The following is a 23,338-nucleotide window of genomic DNA, read 5'->3' on the forward strand; positions in this document are numbered from 1 at the left end:
TTCTGTCCCTCAGGATTCCCTTTTGCAAGGGGTGCACTTGCAGCCTACAGAACAAGTCAGGTCTGTAGTGGAATAGATTGGAAATTATGATGGGAAAAAATGCCTTTGTAGAAAAGTTACATAATCTTTTAAAAATCTCATATCTTAATCTTTTAAAAATCTCATATATTAATCTTTTAAAAATCTCATATATTAATATTAAATCTTGCACAGGATTAAGATTCACAACATCAAGGTTACAGTCTTACAGTTAGGAATTTAGTGGCTCCATCTTCAAGTCTTGTATTTACTTGCTCTACTCTCTCAGTCCAGTCAAATCTTGTCTGAAATACTGTCTTTAAAAAAAAAAAAGAGAAAAAGAAAATTTTTTTTTTCTGTTTTGTTTGAAAATGCAGAAGGAATTGTAAATGTGAGTCCAACTGCATTGGTTCTTCTTTTGATATTCTTTTATTTCTGTGGATTTGGCTTTTCAGTGGAACACGCTATCTGTGTCCCCTTGCTGGCAGTAACCAGAGCCGTCTCCACCCCTGGCTTGCAGAGTCTGTGAGCAAAGCCTTTGCCAGAGTTTTTGAAACATAGGGAAGGCTTTGTCAGGAAGGGGGAAATCTGCTGATTTCTGCAGTTCCAGTTACTGGACTATCAGAGACAAAATCCTCAGCTTTTTTGTGTTGTGGTGGATCCCATTTGCTCATGAAGTGGGATGAGGAGAGGCTGTCCATGGCAATGCTTTCCTGGCTGGGAGCAAAAAGCTGTGGCTGACAGGTTGGAAAGGASCAGCTCTTGATCATAGCACAGAGAGGGCATCAAGCTCCGTGCACTCAGGAGGCAATTCTGCACAGGACAGATGCACCCACAGCCATGCTCTGAACACATCTTGAGCCAAACTTTTAATCTTCATTGCTTGTCACTAAAGAAAAAAGCCAATTTCTGCTCCCTTCGTCATTCTAATGAGCAAATGTCAGCTTTTGGGGTTGGATCTGGTTTTAATTTTCCAGGTTTGCTTGTTATTAGTGGCATGCTATCTTGTGAAGAGGAAGAAAGAGAGCAGCCTGATTTCCTGAGAACTGACCGGAGCCTAACCTGGTTGTCTTCCCAACCCAGCTCTCCAGTGAAAGAGGACATAGTGATTGTTTTTGGAATCTACCTTACCATGTTCCACATTTTTAGCCAAACATAATAATGATGCTCTGTTTTTGGAGTGTATTCATACCTTCTCTCTTGTGAGACCTCTGTAAGGTAAGAATTATTTTCTCCGAAATATGAGGAAACTGATAAAAAGGAGACCAAATTACTTGTTTCAGGTCACATACATATTTAGTGGGACAAATCAGACTTTGCATTAACTGGAAGGTCATGCTGACATCTGCTTACCTTCACTTCAAAATCAGACTTTATTTACCACTATATTGCAACAACCTGAATATCTCTTCTAAGACGCTACCGTAAAACTACARTTTCTTCAAGATCCTGTAGTGAGGTAGTCTGTAGTGAGTCCCTCATCCCTCTGTCCATGGCCAGGTGGGAGTTGTGCTGTCACATTATAACACCTTTTGTAAATAGACTTGACTTTCCCATGCAATACCATTTATTGCTGGGTGAGTGTCTGGCCTGGCAAGAACTTTGTCTCTTTCTTAAACTCAGACTTTGTTATGAAGTCTTTGATACGMGTTTTTTGTTTCTCACAACAGAAATCACAAGTGGAAAGCTAAGAAAGGAGGGCACCAGTAACAGATTTTTAAAGTGGGCATTTTTGTGCACTTTACAGACTGCATCAATTTCACTGGAAATGCACTTCTCTTTTTTGTTTAATTTTTAAAAAGTCARTGTAAAAATATAACCAGCTTAATGTTTAGATTGCTGACACAGTTTAAAGTTACAAGGACTGCAAGAGGAGAAGTAGTTGAAAATGAGATGAAAGTGGGGGTTTCTGTATAAGCATTTCCTTTTATCAGTCCTTGATTGCTCTCTTAGTGGACGTGTGTAATGGAGCWCTTTCCTCAGGAGGTGCTGCTGTTTTTAGTGGAGAGAAGGCAGCCTTCTGATATATGGATTTGCAAGTTCAGCATCAGCCCCTCAAGAAGGACTGGTGTTTGCTAGCCCATGGCCTGATGGAAAATGATAGTTGCATGCCCTAGTTAGATGTTTAGTCCCCTGGAAAGCAGAGGAGATATTTGTCAGAGTCAGGATTTCAGAGCTGGGCTATGTGTTTGTACGGCTTTATTTAATTCGAAGTTACCCTTGGGTTATTTAATTTCCWGACAGCTGCAAAAACAGTGTTCTCAGATAACAATGGTTTCTAATTAGGCAATGTGCCTAAAGTGGTAGAACGTTTTATTTGATCATGACGCTGATGTTTTGTGTGCAGCTTGGAGATGAGAAAGTCAAGCAARTTGGACTTCCAGCTTTCTTTGGCAGAGTTGTGTCTCTCTTGTTGTCCCCAGTGAATAATGCTAAAGGCATGCCTGCTTCTCTGCCCCTGCACTTSAAACACCTCTCATTGTTTTGGACTGTGTCATCAGTAAATCTGCCTTTCAGCTGCAACCACCTCCCAGAAAYATGTTTTATCAGCACAGCAGGACTAACATGTCTCATAGCTGAGGCTACAGAGCATTCCAGGGACACACAGACAACAAGAAAGCAAGCAAAATTTACCTGTAGCTGATGGTTGTAGTTTCTTGGGGGTTCTATTACACTGCATAACTTCCAGATGTTGCTTTTATGGCTCATGCACTTAGAGCACAATCGGGCAGTGCTAGAAATAAACATACAAGTCAATTATTCTTCCAAATAATTTATTCAGTTTAGAAAGGGTTTTAMCATCAGGTTATGTTAATTAGGTCCTGACGTGATTTGTGCTTGTGGAAGGTTTATGCTTTGGGCTGTATGAACTGATGATCTCTAAATTCCCTCCTGTGGCAGCAAAAAGTGGCTGTTGTGGGGTCTGTCACCTCCATTAATTCTTAGACATCCCTTGAAGTCTTGAATCTAAACGAAAATAGGTGGGTTTTTTTTTGCTGTTCTGCTCCCTATTTTAATTCTTTTCCAAAGTTCACAATTCTGACAATTCCCATACCACTTATTATCTTTGCAGAATTTTTAAGTACTGCATTTAAGATCCTGTTCATATAACTRTGATGCAAAATTGCACCTCTCATAAATCAAATGCCTACTTAAAAGTTTTGCAAATTTAGTTAGGTGTTGGGTAGTCTGCAGTCAGAGTTCATCACTGCCTTTCAGCGAAACACTCTTTACATCATGTCCTGCACTGCTGGCTTGGGGCCTCTTTGGAAGTTTTCTGTATGGATTCTCTGTAGCCATTTGCTTTTAGGTGACTGATCCTGCTCAGATATCATAACACGATGAAAGACAGATTACTGCATCAATTGCAGTGTAAATAACAGGAAAAAAAAATTCTTTGTATTAATCTGGCATTACCCAGTTCTTTTGAGATGCTGGTCTGTTTGAAGGAGCTGTGGATGTTRGCTCAGATTGGCTTGTGGCTCTTCATTCTTTTGGTCTCCATGACATTCTCTGTCAGCACTCTGRTAATTTCCTTGGGTTTCAGGTGTTGTCTGTTTGCATTGTAGCATGATGGTGTCTGTGGTCTTACTCCATTTTGTTTCCAACAGTTCCTAAGGGTTTTGACCATCAGCTTGTTGTTTTTCAAAGAACTATCCACAGTGTCTCCATGATCCTTAGGAATGAGCATAAACAGAGCCTTAATAAAAATACAAAATAACATAGGTTGTWTCAGGTTGTCCTGAAACTGTTTCTCCACTGAGAACTAACAGCTTATTGTTATTTTTCTTAAAAGTCCACTGGAAGATATTYGCATTCTGAGACAAATTCTGACTTTTGATGAGCTGTTTCACATCCGGTCTTATTTGATATCTTCCCTTAAAATCCCATCTCTGACAACTGTTTTATAGCTATAGTACTCCTAACAGAAAAAAAATCATTGATTTTCTCACTGTAGAGAAGAATAAAATTCTAAAATAAGAATACTTCCAAATACATCCCCAAAAGACAAATCAAAACTATCACAGTATGTTTGGGTTCATCCCTCCCTCTCTCTATGAATGTGCTTATCAGTCTGAATCACACAGTATATAAATCCTAAATCCTAAATAGAATCAAAGTTAGGTGTAAGATGCAATGTGGTTCTTCAGAGGTGCAATTAGCTTCCTTCAGAGTAGCATAAAAACTCAGTCTGATTTTCCTTCTTAATCCTTCCACAAGATTTATGCAGACCATCTAGGCACAGTRGTAAACATGTTCCCAGTTTTGCTTGTCCATTTTTCTTTTGGGTTTGCTCTCTCTGGGATTTCCATCACCGKGTTCTACCAAAACATTCTCATGTTTATTTTACAAGATTTGCCAATTCCTCTTCAGTTCCAACTTCCCTACTTCCACATGTATTGAATTTTTACGGTTGGAAAGAACTGTATCTCCCCAGTCACAGTCTGCATTTATTGTTTGAGTTGGTTTTTGGTGTACATGAGATTGAAGAGGTTGATAAAATTTGAGAGGTGACTTGTCAAGGACTGGCGGTGTCAGCAGCGCAGGCACTGTGGCTGAAAAGCCTTTGGAGAGTCCCCAGAAACCTGGTTTCTTTATCTTTGTGTTTTTGACATTGCTGAGCAGATTGCAAGCACTAAGTAASTGTTAATCTCTGGAGCCCTGCTAAAGTAAATGTATCTGTGAGGTATTTATTTCACAGTTGTTTTTCTCTTTGGCTTCCCTGGGCTTAGTTAAGATGTTTATTTACTGAAACGCTTTGAGGTGAATTTGTATATGTGAGAGTTGCCAGTCTTATATATATATATATAAAATACATATATACAAAGCCTGTGTATGTTGGTGTATATACCTATATTTGTATATGTGTATATTCAGGGATACTGAAGAGGTTTAAGAGAAAATATTTTTAGCTCTTCTTTTTCAGAACATTTTCCTTAAATTCTAGCTTAAAACTGAAAAGTATATTGGATTTTCACTATATATGTCAGGACCAAACCTAGTTTTTCTGTAGCTGGTGAGCTAAAAAAGCAGCTCACACATGGACACTGACATCCATAAGTAAAGGCAAGCCCAGTAGAACAGGGAATTCTCAGGAGCTAGATGACAGGCAGTGTCCTGAACTCTTGAGYATTGTACTGCTGAAATCCTCAGGATTTAGGTTTGGTGAATTAGGTGTTTTATTTTGTTTCTTTTAAAGTTAGAACTGAGCTTTTGGAGAAGTCAGATGAGAATTTATGTGGGCCATCATGTGGATAAACCTCTTTTGGATGCCTGTTCTTGCATTTTAGTCAGTGAGYAAAAATAAAATAACCTCTTGAACAAGCTCTCTGCTGTTTGCAGCARACAGGGATGCCTGCTGTGATTGATGTTACAGCTTTTCATGCTCTAAACAGAGCAGAGATAACTTTTGCCCCAAAATTAATTTTCAGAATTTGTATTAACCAATTCTTGCTCAGATGAGTATTCCCATCATGCCACAATGCGCCTGGTTTTAGTGGCTAGTATGTACCTTTCTTTACAAGGAAATGTATTTATGTATCCAGCAATCAAGGATGATCTGTGCAACCTTCTCAGATTGTCTCAGATTGCCACCCATTTGGAGGAAAGGAAACCACAAACTAAAACCAGTTTGCTTTCAAAATTACAGTCTGTATATCTCATACACATGAAGTTCAAAGGAGCTGCAGAGTGCATGGACACCAAAGGAAAATGCTCTTGAGAATAGGAGATTTAATAGCTCTCTGTGGAGTAATGTCTGCATCTTTAAGACATTTACACCTCCTTAATTTTAAGCATATTAAGCTGGGTCTTAGCAAGCCTCTTGTGTGCTGAATATGGCTTAAATATCCAAAAGATCAGGACCCCTTCCTGTCCTGCCCACAGAAGTGGGGAAAGCCAAGGCCGTTGGATGATCCTGGCTCTTCACAGTGAGAAGGGCATCAGGAGATGTTCTCTCCACATAGAAGTCTCCTTGGATGGCTGGGTCTGACCTGGGTTCTGTGATAAAGGGCATTGATGTCTGTTGGAAGTGCAGGGGTTTGGAGCAGGGCTCTTATACAGGAGACAAGATGTGTGCTGGGGGAGCCACTGCAGAGCATTTCTACAGTGTTTCTGGAGGGAAATTTACTAGGGAAAAACTGTTCTATAGAGATTCTTGTGGTTGAGTTCAGTAGGGTTTTGATGGACTCTTCTAGACTGGGACACTTTTGTTGCCAGTTTTGATTAGTTGGGCTGCTGATATARGTGCAGGCTACTTCTTGTTTGAAAATGGAAGAGTGTTGCTTTACAAGCATTCAGTGGAAAATTGGATAAAGGAAAAGAGTAAAATACTGCTTTTCATCTGCTGCTTTTCATGGTTTTGAACTTCTGTTTCTTTTTTTTTCCTCCAATGAGCTCAAGGCAGCTGGTCTCTGATCCGTGATTAGGTCTCCTAGCCTCTGCTATGGCCTAAAGAATGACTGTCATGTGATCCATGAAGCAAAGATCTGAAAGGCTTTTGTATGTTTACCAAGTTCTTTTTTTCCAAGTGGCTGTTGCAGCCCTGAGGTTCTAGGTGGTAAGAAAAGTTTGAACTAAAATGCAGAAGGTCCTCAGTGTCAAGATGAGTAAAAGGTAGAGAGGCTTAATGTGACCAGTTTCCCATACAGAAAAGGGCTTTCTTACTCATCTGTGTGTGACTAAGTTCAGTTGCTGAATAGTGACAATAATATAATTTCTAAAGTGGATAGATATGCAATAATCTGTTGTTTTCTCCCAGCTTCTTTCTTCAATTCTAACAATTTGGCTACTCATGGATTAGAGACTAGACTGATTTGGCCTTTTTCCTTTGAGGCGAGACGAGGCAGYTGCTTGTCACTGTAAGCTTAATTTGACCTGGTCTTCTTCAGTTGGGACAAATAGTGGASTAAGAGTTGGAGTCACTGATATACTTTGCGTGGGTAGTGTGATCACTGAAAACACATCAAGCTTAGCAGGTTGGGAAGCYCTTAATAAAGAGAAGGCACTTGTACTCAGAAATGCCAGAGAGAAATTGTGTAGAAAATTCTGTCAGCTAATGGTCTGAAAAATATTCTGCAAAGGCTATTTTCTACCCTTACTTCTAATTACATCTTATACATGAATAGCCTGAACAACTGGAGGATCATGCACATTAATGTCACAGTTCACTTGGGACAACTTGTTTTGCAAGATAATGAACTGTGTCAGCAAAAGTTTAAYACTTGCTCTAGGTGGGTCTGGCAGTTCAGCCTTCTGGTAACTTTGCCACTGTTTCCCTTTAAAATGTCCATGGTCTTTGACTAAATCTCTGTGAGGTTCAGTAAACTGGGGGGAGGTTATGCCATGATGTTTTTCAATTTTTTTGTTTTGTTTAAGGTGTTCTCAGGAGCAGCTTGGAAAGAGATACTACATTGAATGTTGACCATTTCTTTTTTGAGGAGCTCTAGTCCTCTCATGCCTTGGCAGCAGAGGTGTCTTTGCATGAGAAGGTACCTTCAACTTAATAAAGCCATTCAGCCCAGATGGAGGTTTGTGCACCCTGGAGTTTTTCAGTCCCATTGTCAGGAGTGACATCAAGTCTGGTGGTTTTTTGCCGTCCGTAGTGCAGCTCATGCTGGCAGAGGATGCTATACCCCTGGTTGTAGGGGAGGCCTTAGTGGTGCAGTTGGGAGCAGAGATACTCGGGGAAGATTTCTGACTCTGCTGTTATCAATATAAATCAGAGGAGGAAGCAGAATAAAGGTATAGTTAGTCTGAAATTGTAGSAGGCAAATCTGTGAGAGCAGCAGCAATGGAGATATGGACAGGCTGGTTGGGTGAGGGGATAGATCTAGTGTCAGGGAAGAAAGGGTACAGGATCAGTGGGGAGGACAAGAAGAGACAAAAAAAGAGTAAAGATGGAACATAAGAACAAGGAGAATAGGAGGAAGTGATGGAGATTGAGCTGTAGAGRGTGGCTGGGATAGGGAGGTAAGAGGAGGGAAGAGAAGGAAGAGGAACAGGCTGGTGGGTGTTGAGTTTGTGGATGAGCAGAAATTGGCCACCCAGAGCATTTACTCTTTGCACTGCCCACGAGGACACTCAAGGCAGCAAGTACCTGCCAGACAACAAAGAGTGTCTTTCATTGCAGATGAGCTCAGGACAGTGGCAAWGGCCAGCTACAGTTGCAGTGCATGGGGCAGGAGGATGGGCTGGCTCTAAAGCAGCAGCATGTGCAGCACGCCATGAAGCTCTGATACAACTGCAGTTCTTCAGCAGCTTTCAGTGCCCAAGATGGCAGTTGTACAGGTTTTATTTCTGAGCATTTTGTTTGACTATTACTAAAAGTGCCTATGGTTATTAAAAAACTTGGTTTGCCTGAGCTAATTTACCTCCTCTTGTATGTGCCTCATGATGCATGAGGCATTCGGTTGCATCATTACAGGCTGCTGCTTTGAGCTCTTTTACAGTGCTCAGAGCTCTGGTGCTGGGGTGGCACTGGCTCAGCGGTGAATGTCACTGGTTCTGCAGACAGTCCCATGCTTCTGGCTGTGGAAAGCTAGAGACTAAATAAAGCAAATGGCRGGAATAAAAATACTGGTTTCATGGTAAATTTGAATGTATCCCTGGCTCTGACAACCTCTGTTCAGCAGCCTCCCACCTGCAGAGCACTCAATATTGCACCACTTAAAACATTTTTATGTGTAAGATAAAACCTCAGTTATCGTGCCAGAGTGGTTGAGTAAAGCAGAGTGCAGGGTGATGATTTGTGAGTTATCGGCAAGGAGCCACCATTTACAGCACCAGGTGCTAAATGGGTCTTTAACCTTCACTGAGGGGTTCGGGCACGTGCATTAGTACTTTACTTGGTTTGCAGCATTGCAGAATAAGCTGTTCCCACTGGGGACTGCCCAGTGTTGTGGAGCATGATCCCTGACTGATGATGAGTACATTGCTTTCCAAGCATAGGTAATAGCTCCTAAATTCCAGGCTGTCATGGGATCTGCAGTAAACTGACTCTGTGGAGAAAATGTGTAGATAATGTCCAGCTATACTAAGAAGGATCACCCTTTTCATCAAGGGCATATGTACAGGGAAGTTACAAAAGCTTAATAAACAAATAAGTATTTTATTGGTGATTAACTCAAGTGCAGATTGCTTTTAYCTGTTTGTAGGCCATCCATGCCGTGCTTGGGAGAAATGGGGCTACAACAGCTCAGYGTGTAGTGTTTTCTTGCTCTCTTTCATCAGGATCAGCTGGGAGTTCTGGGAATGGAAAGTCATCTCTAACCGTGTCTGGTTCAGAAGTCTAGATTTGTTTACTCTAAGGAAGAGGTCATATGGGTCCARTACAAACACTATGGCTTTGTTCTGTGAGTTGCTTCTCTTCTATGCTTTCTTTCATACCACACTGTCCCATGGCATTTCACAACAACAGTGGGGCACAGCAGAGCTGGAAGTTATCTATCCTTGTATTTCTAGGACCCAAGGTCCAGTTCTAATGCTTACAAATTAGAGGTTAGCTTTGTCACGGCAGCACTTTGGGAACAGAGTTGGGGAGGACAGGCTGAAGGAAAGAGTCTAAGCTGAACACATGCTGAGGTGTGAGGTTGCTGCTGGGGCTGTGTGCCTGTCTGCCCACACATTGACCAGCCTGCAAGGAGAGGGTAAAGCTGGGCAGCAAGGTTTTAGTCTGCATCATTTTATAAGCCTCCTTCTCTGCGACATCCATTATTTCTTTCAGTTCTTTCAGAAGTTGTGTTTATCTGAAGATGTCTGTTTTCTTTCTTTGCTTGAGAGCTTGTGCTGAGTTTCTGCTAAGCTCTGTCATGGGACTGACTTTTGTTTTTGATTGCCTGCAATGTACAGTGAAGTTCCACTTCACGCTTCTTGGACTGTGTCTGCAGAAATTAATTTAAACTATTCTTGTCTCTGCTTACGTTCTTTGCTCCCTTTTGCTTCTAATGCTGTGAAAGCAGCCAGAATGCATTTTTGCTTATATCCATGKTCTCCCTGGATTACATGGAAATGTAAACTCACGGGGCAAGAAACACCTTTTGGAAGCTAGTACAGGGTCCTTTGGAGTACAGCTGTTTGTGCTCCATTGGGTTCAAAACTTAGATTAAAAACCTATTTCGTGCAACCATTTAAAACCAACCTGCATGTTATATCAACTCACTCCCAGCTGGTGAGGCATGCTGAACATCTTGATGGCTGCTTTTCTGATTGCTCTTTTGTTTTTTATAATTAGTACCTCACCTTCTTCTGCAGTTTTCCTTTCCCCAGCTGGTGTTTCCTGCAGGGTGGGCAGATAAAAGCCAAGTCACCATGGTGCTTCTGGCTCAAGAATTGGCCCTTCCAGCCACTCTTTGAGCTGTGCCTTGTTCTTCTTGAGGATCTTGAGAAGCTGCAGAAGCGTCTTTGGAGTTGAACCCCCACCATCACTATCAGGGAGGGAAGTGAAGGGTCTGACAGAACAGAAGGGTGAGTTTTCTGCTTGCTCCCAGCTGAGCAGCAGTTGGTTCTCTGGGSTCCCACTGGGGCCAGCATTGGGCAGCCTACTCACCCAGAGCCTCTGTCCTGGCTCCTGTGCTGCAGGGCTTTTGCACCTTTTAAGTGGTTACTCCTTTGGCAGAGTTTAGTTTCTTTCATACAGACCAATCTGAAAAACCTTTTAACTGGAGTTACTTTCCATTATWGAATTGTTTGAGTTGGAAGGAACAAATCRTCTTGTTCTTATTTTTCTCCCTCTTTCTAAACATTTGCATTTCTGTTGATGAGGATTTGCAGTAATGCAGATACCTCTTGGTATTCCAGGAGAGAGTAAACACACTGTGGGAGAAGTTCTTTTCTTATAAAGAATTATTTATTTCCCCTGATTTGAATGGAAAGCAACATTTTGCTAATCATTTAAAACTGACAGTTTAATTCTGTGTTTGTCACCAGTGTAAACTCTTGTCTCTGTAGCGTTCTGGGTGATTTGCAAACAGAGAAGTTAATACATATTTGTGCTTGGCACAAGCAGGCAAGAGCCACTAGGCTRACAAAATGTCAGCTCTCCTTACCTAGCCCAGGCAGGTTTTGGCATACCTGGAGTTGCAGGTGATGTTAATGCAGTSTGAGAGATGATTCTAGCAGTTTGTGTGGTGGATTGTGCAATACATGTAATCARCAGGCTATTGAAGAGGCTGCAGGCTCTCTGTTGCTGGGTGATTTCAGATAATGCATTAAATACAGTTGGGAATGGTAGGGCTAACTGGTCCTGCCATAGACTGGCTGTATTTTACCTGAAGATCTTTCAAGTGTGTTTTTTTGTCTGCATGGTGTATTATTACAGGTGTACATAACTCTCATCACCAGCCAGGGACAGCAGTGCACTGTGTGAGTTTAGATAGAGGTAGTTAAGCCATGCAGCTTAAGTTATAAAATCTAGGCAGGAATTAGGAGCAGGGCATATTGTTTCAGTCTTTTAGATGGACAACTGGGATCCMGTGAGATGCTTTGCAAGATGATCTGTGGCAGACACTGGTCCCAGCCCACAAAGCTGGTATTCTGTGCCCCAAATGGAGCTCCTCTTTGCTGGAGGTTGTTAAAAAATACATGTCAATGAAACAGAGCTCACAGGCCTCTTAGGCTGAGTRCCCATAGCTAATCACTGGAGATTTCACAGCAAAGTCCTTCAGAATGTCTGATTAATGATTCATATTTTGCTGATCTGAGACATTTTATTTTATTCTTAGATTTAATACATATTACTTATACGAGTTAAATATATTTTAATTCAATTTTAAATCCAGTGGAACAACCTTTACAGTGGAGTTGGCTTTTTTATTTTTTTTGGAAAGCAGCAGCAGCATGTTTGCAGACACTCGTGCTTGGACATGCAGCTGGTTAGTAGAATTCTTCACAGTCCTGTTGTATTCACTTTCCTGGAAGTCTCTTAAAAGTGAGAAACCAAAGAGCTCAGAAACACCATGAAAGTGAACCTCAGTGCATTATGCCTCAAGGCTCTGAGGGATAACCCTGCTACTCTCCCAGGAGAGAGGTTTGGTATGTCAGGCTGTCACAAAGGTATRTGCAGAGAGGCTGGGTGGGAATGGGAATGCGTGTTTGGGTCCACTGAGATTACCTTGTACAGTCCAGCTGGTTTTCCCTTGGCCAAAATTTGAGTATGTCAGAGTGAAACCTGATTTTTGCAAGTTCACACAGTCTGTATGCTGCTCCCTTCCTTTTAAATTCAACATCCTTTCCCCCGGCAGGAAAACCCCCAGGCACGCTCCCCTTGTGGCTGTGCTGTTTTGGGAAGGCTGTTTGCTGCAACTCTGACACGAGTGCTGCAGCAGCAACTGCAGTGGGTGTTGGATAAACAGTGTCCGTCCATCTGTTCAGCTGTGCATTCCTGAGGATGCCATTCCCCCGCTGCTTTGCATACATGCATGAGGGAATCTACCGCTATCTAAGTACAGCCATGTCGAAGGGTTCATTAACAAGGGATTTAGCAGTTGTGCCTTGTTTGCCAGCAGAGCTTTGATCTTGAGAAGGGCACTCAMCAGCAGCAACACTGCTGCAGCCGTGTCAGGTGCAGTTATCCCATGCACCTGGGGCTGGAGGCTCAGCAGGGAGGAGCTTTGATATGAACAAGGAATCTTTCTCCTGAGAACCATGGACCTTTGTCACGGTTAAATGTGTGTTTGCTGTTTTCCAGTGCTGCAAGTGATCAGTTATTGTAAAATCCCATAGTGGTTTGTATAGAGGAGAAATCAGTGACAAATGCAAGTAAACCTACTGCTTTTGGACACTTGTTTCTCTTAATATTTTCAGTCCTCAATGACAAATGGACTGTATTCTTTGTGGTTAGCATGGACCACTTGCAGAGGAAGTTTCATGCATTCATGTCTTCACAGCTCAAAACAACTTCTCAAACCAGCTTTTCCAGCAAATTTCCTTTTTCTGGAGTTAATTATTGAAGATCATAATAGCTAGGTGGCAGAAGTCCATAAAGCAAGGCAGCATTCCCCATATAATAATGTCTTAGTCCATTCGGTAAGTTTGTGTGTGCTCTTTCTTCTCCCCTAACTGCACTACTTTAGTTCAGACCTAACACTGTCATGTCAGATAATTTGTTTTAATCTCTTCTGCTTCCTCTTTGTCCTGCTCTCTTGGGGTTTTTGCTCATGTTCACTGGAGCAGCCCTGCCAGGCTGTGCTTCCACACTGGGCTGCAGTTGTGCCGTCAGCAGTAGGGTCTGCTGTGTGTTGCCATGGTCTTTAAAGCCAAAAAGTCTCTGAGCTGGCATAGTGCTCTCCACACAGCTGCATTTGTTTGTGTTTTTTCCTTCTTCAGTCTCCCAGGCTGTGTTTGTTCCTTTGTGTGATACCAGTGAAGGGCTCAGCATGCTGCCTTCCCATCCAGGTAGTCCAGGGTTTGGTTTATTTATAGGTCAGGATAGCATGAGTGGTATTTCTAGGTTTTGGAGGTTTAAGAGAGAAACAACAGAAGGAAGCAGCCTGCTAGCAAAGAAGAGATTATTTGTCAGATTATGTCTCTTGCTCTTCCTGGAATCATCTCACTTGGTTTAGAAAACCAGCATGAGAAAGGCAGAAGTTCTGGGAGTGCTGTGTTTGTCATGAAGGCTCTGTGCTGGCATTACAGAAGCACAGAGGGTCTTTGCCTGAGCTGGTAGGGTGATGTGATGTGATGTGATGTGATATGGGAGGTTTTGGTGTGCCACTGAACTGATTTTTATTTCTGTATTCAGAGGCAGTGTGCCGGTTTTGGGTCTCTTTAGGTTCAGACCTAGGAAGTACAGGAAAGAAAATATTTCTGGCTTCTGGAAACTTACTTCTCTTTTTATGTAGCACATAGTTTGGAAGCAAAAGTCTCTGTTGCTCTGCCAGTATGGCTGTTTAGAAGAAAAGATAAAAATATGCCAAAGAAGATTTTAAAGGAGCACTATCAGGCAATGATCTTACTGGCAGCTAAAAAAACCCTTCAGTTTCTCCTCAGCATCTCTTATGCAGTGCTTCTCCCCCACCCTCTTATTTTTGTCTTTTGAGCTATCACTATGAGATAGAGAAAAAAACAGTATTGAGAAATTTAGTGTCTGCACAGAATCACAGCCTGTCCCTTTAAACTACAGAGAAGCCTTAGTGGAATTTCTATTCTGGGAATAGTTAATTCTGTTTGAGGTTGGGCAAGAGAGAAGTGCTCACAAGCTTAGTAGCAATATTTTTACTCCATTTGTTTTTTYCTCTTAAGGATTTGCCTGCCTCATTTGATGGAAAGTGCAATTATTGATCAATCCCCCACTAAGGAGAAGATCTTGAAGAAAAAGAGGGTGAGAGAAAGAAAGAAATAAAAATAAACAAAAAGCCCAAAAGACAGTATTTGTAGCTGTAGTGCTGTTATGTAATAGCCATTATGTAATGTCTGTTGGTGCCAACTAAAAATATACTGGAAGATAACTTTCAATTCATTGAAGCATTTAACTAGCATCATCCCTGGGTTTCTGGTTCTGGATTCAATCCCTTCTGCAGATGCTGAGAAGAGCAAACAAGTCCCCTAGGTAGCACAGCAGCCTATTCTCTTTTCTTATCCATTCTTGGTTTTTTTTTTTTTTTTTCTCTCCTAACTGGAGTTACAGGAATGGTAAATCCCTCTTCAAGACACTTCTCTGCACATCCCACTGACCATGCCGTTGGTCCACACAGCCTCCTAATGCTTTGTTTAGCTGAGCTTTAAATGTCCATGGCAGACGCTGAGTCTCAGGAGAAGCTGAGTGTAAGGCGTAGCAGGAATTAGATTTTGCTGCATCCATTGAAAACCTGACAGCTTCATAGGCAGTGTTTTACAGGAAGTTGTTCTYCTGTAGCTAAGCTGCAACTAAAAGTACTTTGCTTTTTCCATCTTTAAGCCTCCCCTTGATCTACCAGCWGGACCTGCCATTGTGCCCAAATGCTCAATCCAGCTACAATTGCAGAAATGGACACCCCGAGGCATACCCAGCCCAAATGTGAGCAGACCATGGTTTGCCCTTTCTCTCTGTAGCACAGCGACGATGTGGCTGTGCAGAACCTGGAGTACCATTTCCAGAGGCACAATGGGCAGCCCAAGCTGAGCACTCCTGGGCAATGGAAGTGCCTAGGCCAGGGCTTAAGGGCAGTGGCAGCCTCTCTGGGGAGGGAAGCAGACATCAYCTGTGATGCCCTACACTGGGTGGGTGTGACAGCTGTGGTCCCCTAGACAAAGGGGACATGACAGGCTGCTGAAAGWAACCCAAGGAGGAGCAGACAGGAGGTGAACCAGACAGCAGCAGTGAGCTGCACCACTGATRGGGACCCTGCAAGTTTTCTTGATTTTGACAAGAGAGGCCTAAATAGTCCTGAAATAGGCTAAAAAATCCATGAGCAAAAAAACTCCTAATATCCAGGATTTCAGTTTTCGAAGAGCCTTACAACATTGTAAATAACATGATATATCACAGAATTGTGTGAGTGCTTTAATTAAAGCCTCATRGTAGTACTGGGGGAGATAATAGACATGTTATCACCAGAGTTGAAGCTGAGCTGTGGTTCAAGCAGCTTCACACAGAGGGATTYGGAAAGCAGGGTTTAGACACCCATCTTGTGCTATAATTGATGTCATTGCCATTTCTGTTCCTCATTATTGGGAAATCATGGTGCTGTTCTGTATCTAGACACTAAGACTGTGGTGCTAGTATCAATGGCATTAATCTATATTCAGGATTTTACTGTAGTAGATGCATCCTGTTAATGAACMATGGTCAAGGAGACTAATGGCTCCATTTCAGGCATAACAGGTGAGGAGAGAACAACTGTCCAAGCCCTCCAAAATCCCTGTTTCAATCACCAGTGTCATCAGCAAGAGGTTTTGTTTTTCAGAAGAGCAAAGGTTTAGTCTGTCTGCAAGACTTATAGAGTATTTGTTTTGCATGAATTACCCAAGAAGCGTCTTGTGATTGCATCCGCAAGCGTTAGGTACATCATGTAACACATTTTGCTCTTGAAGGTACAGAAGAAGTGATTGGTACCTATAGTAATTATTGTTGTTGCTATTGCTCTATTACAGCAACGGAATGAAGTGGGRATGCAGGTAACTCCTAGTTAAACTCGATTTCTTCTGCAGGAACAGAAATGTTGACAAACTAATGAAGGGGACCAATGGTGCCTTGTGCATGCATTGGCTACATGTCAACTGTAGTGACAAGGGCAGTTACGTTGTGTCAGGTTTTAATAAGGGGGAAAATCCTCATAAGTAGAGCTAAGATTTTACTGCTTGGGTAAAATTTTTTGTCTGCGTGCTTTTAACTGAAGCAGCCTACTTTTTGCCACATGAATGTGCTTCATGTCCTAGCTCCCGGTCAGGTGAAGGAAGCCTTTCTGCTGGAAGATGCCTGTGTAGGAAGAGCAGTGGGTACTGGGTTAAAGCAGTGTATCAGGACATGGAAATCATGTAATGTGTGATCAGATGTTTTAACCTGGTTGTGTGYTGATGCTTGTGTCTGGTAGTTGCTGAGTGATGTGGATGCTTACCCAAAACCAAAGCAAATTAGGTGAGTGATAATTGTTTAGCACTCTAGGATACAAATTTAGGACTCTACAGACTCAGGCCAGTATGATTTGCTTTCTGTGGTGTAAGATATGGTGTACAGTGCTTATTCATTTCTTTTTATAAGGACAGAGAGCCTATACAAAGGCTTTTTGCTGGKGAGTAGAAACCCCTCTCCATTTCCTTGTGTCTCAGATCACAGGTGGCAGACAGTTAGAGAGAAAAAAATGTAAAAACAGTAGATTTACAGATACTTTGCTAGTCCAGCCAAGCATAGTTAGAGCAATACACTCACTTGGGTGCACTTCCTTGGTGACATCAGCAGCATATTAATTGAAGATGTGACCATAGGTTTTTTTTGTGCCAGGAAAGAGCTGGAGGTCTGAAACATTGAAAAGGTAACAAGATTCACTGTCCTGCACATGCACCCCCATGGGAGATGCACAGGGACAGCCAGYGTGGGGCAGATGCCAGACCATTGGCTATCCTTGGAAAGCCAGAAACCATTGCACTGAAGGTCCTCAGTGTGCTTTTAATGGGGCCAATCTGGGGAATTGGCTCTGCTGCATCATGGTTTTATATGCTTATGGGCAAGATGTGTTGAGGAAAGCATTCATTACATTCTGAATAGGCACAAATAAACCAGGCAGTACTGTATCAGTGATATTGTCATGTGGGATTGTTATTTAAAACAGTGTTTCATCTGGAAGCTTTTACCAACTCTTTGACTGGAAATCAGCTGGGTTTGKTTTTTTGTGCCTGTGTTTAAATTGTGCTTTCCTTTAAACGTCTTTAGTCTGCATCTTGCATTAAAAATCCACTTATTTTTATAGCCAGAAGATGCACTGCCTGTTCCTTCTGTACAACTGTTTCACCACCAGATATGCTATAACCATTAAATCGATCCCTGTGGTGATCTGTATGTCTTTAAGCATTTAAAGGACTTCTGTAAATTAGGCTTTTAGGATTAGTCATCATAGATTTGCAGCATCATTGGTGTGTTGCCAAGGACCCCAGTTTTGTCACCATGACTACTGCTGCAGGGTAACTGAGAAACACAAACTGCAGGGAAGTTTATTCACATGCCAGAATGTGAGTGGGTGAGCAGTGACGTTGCACCCACTGCAGCCAGAGGAGCACCTCATTGTTTATACCCAGCAYAGCCTGGAGGTGGGACTCCAGAGGAGAGAAGGTGCTGTTATCCATCCAGGGAAATAAGTCATACTTATTTCTTGTGTTGTCACTTGTGTGTGTTCAGTAAATAGTGTGCTTTGAGATAGGTGGTGTGTGTCTACTCTCCGAAATGCTCTAATCCTGTGGGGATTATCCCTTCCTGGGAAAGGCAGTCCTTCACCATGGGGTGTGAAGCTGCAGGAGAGCTGATCCTGTGATGAAGTATTTGTAATGATAAAATCTTCTGGTACTGCCTAGTGCGATGAATGGTCACATTTGGGAAATGTTTTTAAACCTGAGCACTGCAAAACAGAATAACATGGTTTGTCTCCAGTGGGGAATATACAACCCAGCTCTTCTCTGCTATTGCTTCTTTAAATATATGCYTGCCTTGCACAAGGGGAAGCTCCTGGCCCCTGTATTCGTGATCATTTCTAGACCTTCTTCAGACTTTTGGGAATTAARTCTTTAGAAACAGCACTACCGGAAATCCTAAGGTGGCATCTCTTYCAGTTTGGTGCTCTTCTGTTGTTTGAAAACCTATCCCTGTAGTTMTTTTCCCACCCCCCAGCATCTTCTTGGCCATCCAACAGGTATACATGAGTTTAACTGGGAGCCCTTGAAGAGAATGTGCATTTGTAGTATAATCTGGTGTGGTTTTCCCTGTACTGCTGGTATTTATGGCTCTTTCTCATGTAGTTGTCTGTTGTTCCTCAGCATCACCTGACTTGTTTCATATCACCTCAGGACCAAAGTTGTCCTCCTGGCTAAACATCCTGTCTTCTGGTACATGTCCTGGACTCTCCTACTGAATCCTTCAACAAAACAGTGTTGGAAATCACCAGTTCACTGGCACCTCATGGAAGAAGGGTCCAAGTTTTGAAATGTCTTTTACAGTCATTGGAGGGAGAAGGAAATCCAGGGAATGATTCTTTGCTCCCCATCAGCTCYATTGGCACTTTCTCCTGCCCCAGTCAGGAGTGCTCATAAACAGGCTGCCCAGCAGTGTGCTTAGTGCCCAGCAGGAGCAGAGCCCCTTCTCAGAGGGTGTTTCTCTTCATGCATGAATCTGCCTTTTACATCTCACCTCATCCCATCCCTCTCCATCTCCCCTCACAAAAGATCCTCACAGATCTTGTAGCTGAGCATCACTGTAAGGCTGGCTGCCCTGTCTGAAAGTGGGATTCTCCCTGTGCTGTTCCACCAGTTCTGGRCCGCCAGCTTGCCATCTTGGCATGRATGCCTGAGCGGGTTTTTTGTTTTTAAAAGAGATTCTTTGAATTCAAAACATAGCAAATTCCTGGCAGAGGCAGCTGATGGATTATGCTCTGTGAGGGCTCTGTGCCTGGGATTTGCTCTTCTGTGGTCCTTCCCTGACCTTGCAGCAACAGTGCCAAAAACCTCTGTTGTGGGTTACAAATAAAAAATACATAAATAGAACGAACCAAGTTGCTGGGGTCAAAAAAGGGACAAAYGCTTCTGATGCCAACTCACATGTGTGGCCTGAAGACAAACTGTCTGTCCTACAAGCCTGCTACACCCTGGAAATGGGGCTGGTCAGGAGGAGAGAGCATAACTGTATGCTTCTGTGTTCTCTAGAGCAGCACGTCTAGTGATGCACCAGCTACATTACACATTTGCATGCTGGTAGACCACCACAACCCAACTGCTTCCTCCATTTGGAGGCTTCCCACTTAAACCATTCTGGTTTCCCTCCTATATTTTTATTTTATCTCTGATTTCCCACAAATAAGCCATGAGGGAGTTCTTGTGCCACTCTCCTTCCCCTGAACAAAACTGCTTTTGCAGAACATTTTCACTTAGGCAGTAAAGTGCTTGTTTGAGGTCTGTGTGGGTGACTAAAAGCCATTTGCTTTCCAGTGTCGGTCCGTCTCCATATTTGTATTTATCTTGACTGTTCTAGAGAAACAGGGTAAAATACATTTTGACTTGAGAGCCATCTTGACATAAGTGAATTTTGTGCCTGTTTCTTCCAGGGCTGTTTGCACTTATCCCAGGGTTAAGGGAGTRGAAATAAAGATGTAAAGTCCTGAGCTATCACAATCCTGTTTGGGGGAACTGGCTGCCTCCAAAGTACACTGCCTGGTGTTGAAAGCATCTCATTTTTAATTACCACTAATGCTGCTGTTKCGGTGGCACTTAGCACTGGATTACTCAAAAGCCTGGCTGTCTCAGGAACACCAGTGTTATCCATAGGCAATGCAGGGAGTACTCAGGTTTTGCCAAGCCTCATCCAACTATGCAGCRGCAAGAAGAAACCCTTCTGTGTTCTGTTTGCTTCATGTGCAGCTAACTCTTCAATCCTTGGTTTTATCCATGATTTCTTGTCTGTTCTCCACCTTCATCTCTCTTGTGTCCTGACGAAGGAAGTGCTGTGATGAAATGTTAACGCTCAGGTTCCAGCTGTGAGCAGCAGCGCTCACATCCTGCTGTGTAATGTTTCTCATCATGGGTTGCAATGCCCCGTGGCTGGGGCAGRCTGCCTTCCCTTCCCTCCCCATCCAGCTTCTCTGCAGGCATTGCCACAGCTCTGGCACTGGGCTGGGGGGAGCTGTGCTAGGCATAGCTCCTGCCTTCCCTCCCTCCCAGCACTGAATACCTGGTGCTCTATCTCTGATGCCCTTTATTGGCTCCAGCTTTGTTTACTTAAATAATTCTCTCAATGCCTTATCAGATTAGCGTGATTTCAAAGTGTTAAGAGCATCAGTGCCTCAAAGAGTTTTGCAGTAGCTTGCCTTGGCCTCAGATTAGATGAAGACATAATAATTATACAAAGTAGARTATAGAATAATAGAAAACTGTTTTGATAGAGATGGTTTTTTTTTTCCTTACTGGATTAATTGTAGAAGCATGGGGACCTGTTGGAAAGGAGCRGGGTTTTCTCATGTAGTCACTTGAAACCTATCTATGGCTTTGGTATTTGACTGTTTTATGGGTTCATATTCAGGAACAGTGGAGAAAGCCCCCATGTCCCATAGCAAATGCCACAAGTGCTTCCCCAGGTCATGGGAAGAGAAAGGGATTCCTGTTTTCCCCTGTGGTTGGGGAACAAGGTCCATCTGAGCAATGTCTCATTTCTCCTGGATAATTAGGGATGYGATTTGTGTAAAGAAGGGCTGTGAAAGAGGTTACACTGGAGCCAGCCACAGTTGTCCCTACTTCTCTCTCTTCCTCCTWCTCTGAGAGCAACAGTAAGGCATGCTGCATGTATGTGAGCTCTATGTCAGCACACAGAAAATAACGAGATCTTCTGGTTCCTAATAGAGGCAGGAATAATCATACCAGTATCTTCATAACACTCCAAATGACAAAGGTATGTGTGCTGCTGAAGACGATGGTTGTAGACAGCCACCCGGGCTCTGCAAGGAAGCTCACTCCTCTGAAGGGGTTGGTCCTGAGCCTGGTCACAGACCTTGACACAGCCCTAACCAAGCTTATGCCTGCCTTAAGTGATTTCCTTGTGGCCAGTCTGAACCTTGTCCCCTCATACCTCACACAAGAAGCATCTGTTTACAGAGTTCTTTTGTCTTGCTTGGAGTGCTGGGTTTAGCAGAAAACAGGCTTATAGTATAATTAGGGATATATCTTTACTTCTAGACCGAAAAGGTGTTCTCTGCTTTCCATGTTCAGGCCATATACCCTTTCMCAGGCTGTAGTCTCAGCCCCTCCAGCTCGCTCTGTCCCCCATTTGCCTGGTTGCAAAAGCATCTGACAGCCAAGTTCACACTGGCTCAGCCAGTTCCAGCTGTTGACTTTTCTGTCCAGAAARATTTACTTTTATTCTTAATTTGCCCTAACCCTTCCCTCACTATCTCCTTTAAAATTCCCARCCTCTTCCCCCCTCCTCTGCGCCCCTGCTTGTTGAATAATTTSAAGGTGCTAATTGCCCCGAACTGCAGCTGATCCATTGATCTGGAACACAAACAGTCTCAAAGTAATTTTCTGTCTGAGCCAGTCTGGGGCTTGCGCAGGTGCTGATGCTTGTTTCCTTGTTTTTTTTTAATTTCCTACAAAGAAAAGCCTTTGTGTTGCTCTTGACAAGATGCCTGYGCTTCTGCCTCAGCCAGTGGCTGCTCTGTAAAGCCACGTGGGGCTTGAGGAAAATTGACACTAACAGTACCCGATTCTGTGTAATTGAAGTCTGTGGGTGGAAACTGATAATCCTGCTCAGTCATATTGTGTCCCTCTATCAAAWCTGTTTGCCTAGTCCTTGAAGTATCAGGTGGCTTTGCCCATCTTTAGTCCTGCATGTGACACAGACTGGAAGCAACTCAGGCTCTTTGTCCAGTCACAAAAATGCTTGTTCTGCTAGATAAATACTTGGAGGCAGAGGTTGCTGGGGTTGCACATCTCTGAGAATTTAGACATCCCTGTCTGTAACAGCTGAGCACAAAATCCAGCACTGGGTCAGTACTGGCAAGTGCATCCTGCACAGCAGAGAGTTAATTTTCCAATGGCTATTGCTTCCAGCAGCCTCAGCAGAAGCTGTGCCTTTGCAGGGTTTGATCCGAGGGGCGGGGGTGTGGGATGATGTAATGTTACCAACTCTCTGCGCTGGTGGGAGGAGATGAGGTAAAAAATAAACTCATCTGCATTCCTTTCTCTCCCCAGCTTGTATGCACTGGTTTGATTTACCTGGAGGATTTACTTTTGTATTTTTAAATAAAATCAGTGGTTGTTTTTCTTACTATGGTAAGGCTGGTGTGGCAGCCCTGGTGGAGAGTAGGATGGGGCCAAAGGGAACAATCCAGCCTGGTGCTGGCAGGGCTGGACACTGCGTACACCCCTCCAGGGCAGGGGCGGAATGAGCTTTGCAGTCCCATTTCTTGAGGCAATTTTGACTGCAGGTGGTGTGTATGTATAAGCAGAAATGAGTAGCAGTTGTCTACCCCTGAATCATAAATTCAAAATTGAATGTATCTCCCTCCAGAAAAGGAGCCCCTAGACAGAGTCAGATAAGTTGCCTGTGCCTCAGACCCTTTTGGATGAAACGCTGCAGCCTGGCAGAGTCAGGAGGGAAGGACAGCTCTAAAATAGTGTGTAACTAGGTGGTGGGGTGGGAGGGGAGAGGGGTCATTGACATTATTTGCGGTCCTTGCCTCTTTCCAGGCTAGCCGGTAGATCCTGTCCCTCTGGCAGAGCTTTTGCTTTGGTGRGAGGGGCAGGCTGCACTCCTCTAGCATCTCTCACACCAAGCCTTTGAAGGGGTGYTGGCTGGAGTGACTCAGCCATTGCTTTAAGGACTTCATCTGTAGAAAAGGAAGATCTGCCTGAGTGAGTGTGTGCATCCCTTACACCCGTATATTTGGCTTTTCAGAAATGGCAGCTTGATGACACGTCTGGAATAATTTGGCACCTCCCAGCCAAGGAAAGATTTTCCCAGTTCAAACACRGTATTGAATATCCTCTCTGTCCATCCACAAATTTACAGGTAGAGTAGGAAAAGGAGTAGAAAGACATCTCACAAATTGGAAACTGAGCTACTGTGAATCCTTTTCCCAGCATCACCCCATGTCACCTGTGTGACACTGTCAGGGGATGGGAGCACATCAGAGCTCAGCTGGAAGCTGGGAAGGGT

Source organism: Malurus melanocephalus, unplaced genomic scaffold, assembly GCF_030028575.1.
Source record: "Malurus melanocephalus ecotype Western Australia unplaced genomic scaffold, MMel_1.1 scaffold_639, whole genome shotgun sequence".
In the NCBI taxonomy this organism is placed as follows: Eukaryota; Metazoa; Chordata; class Aves; order Passeriformes; family Maluridae; genus Malurus; species Malurus melanocephalus.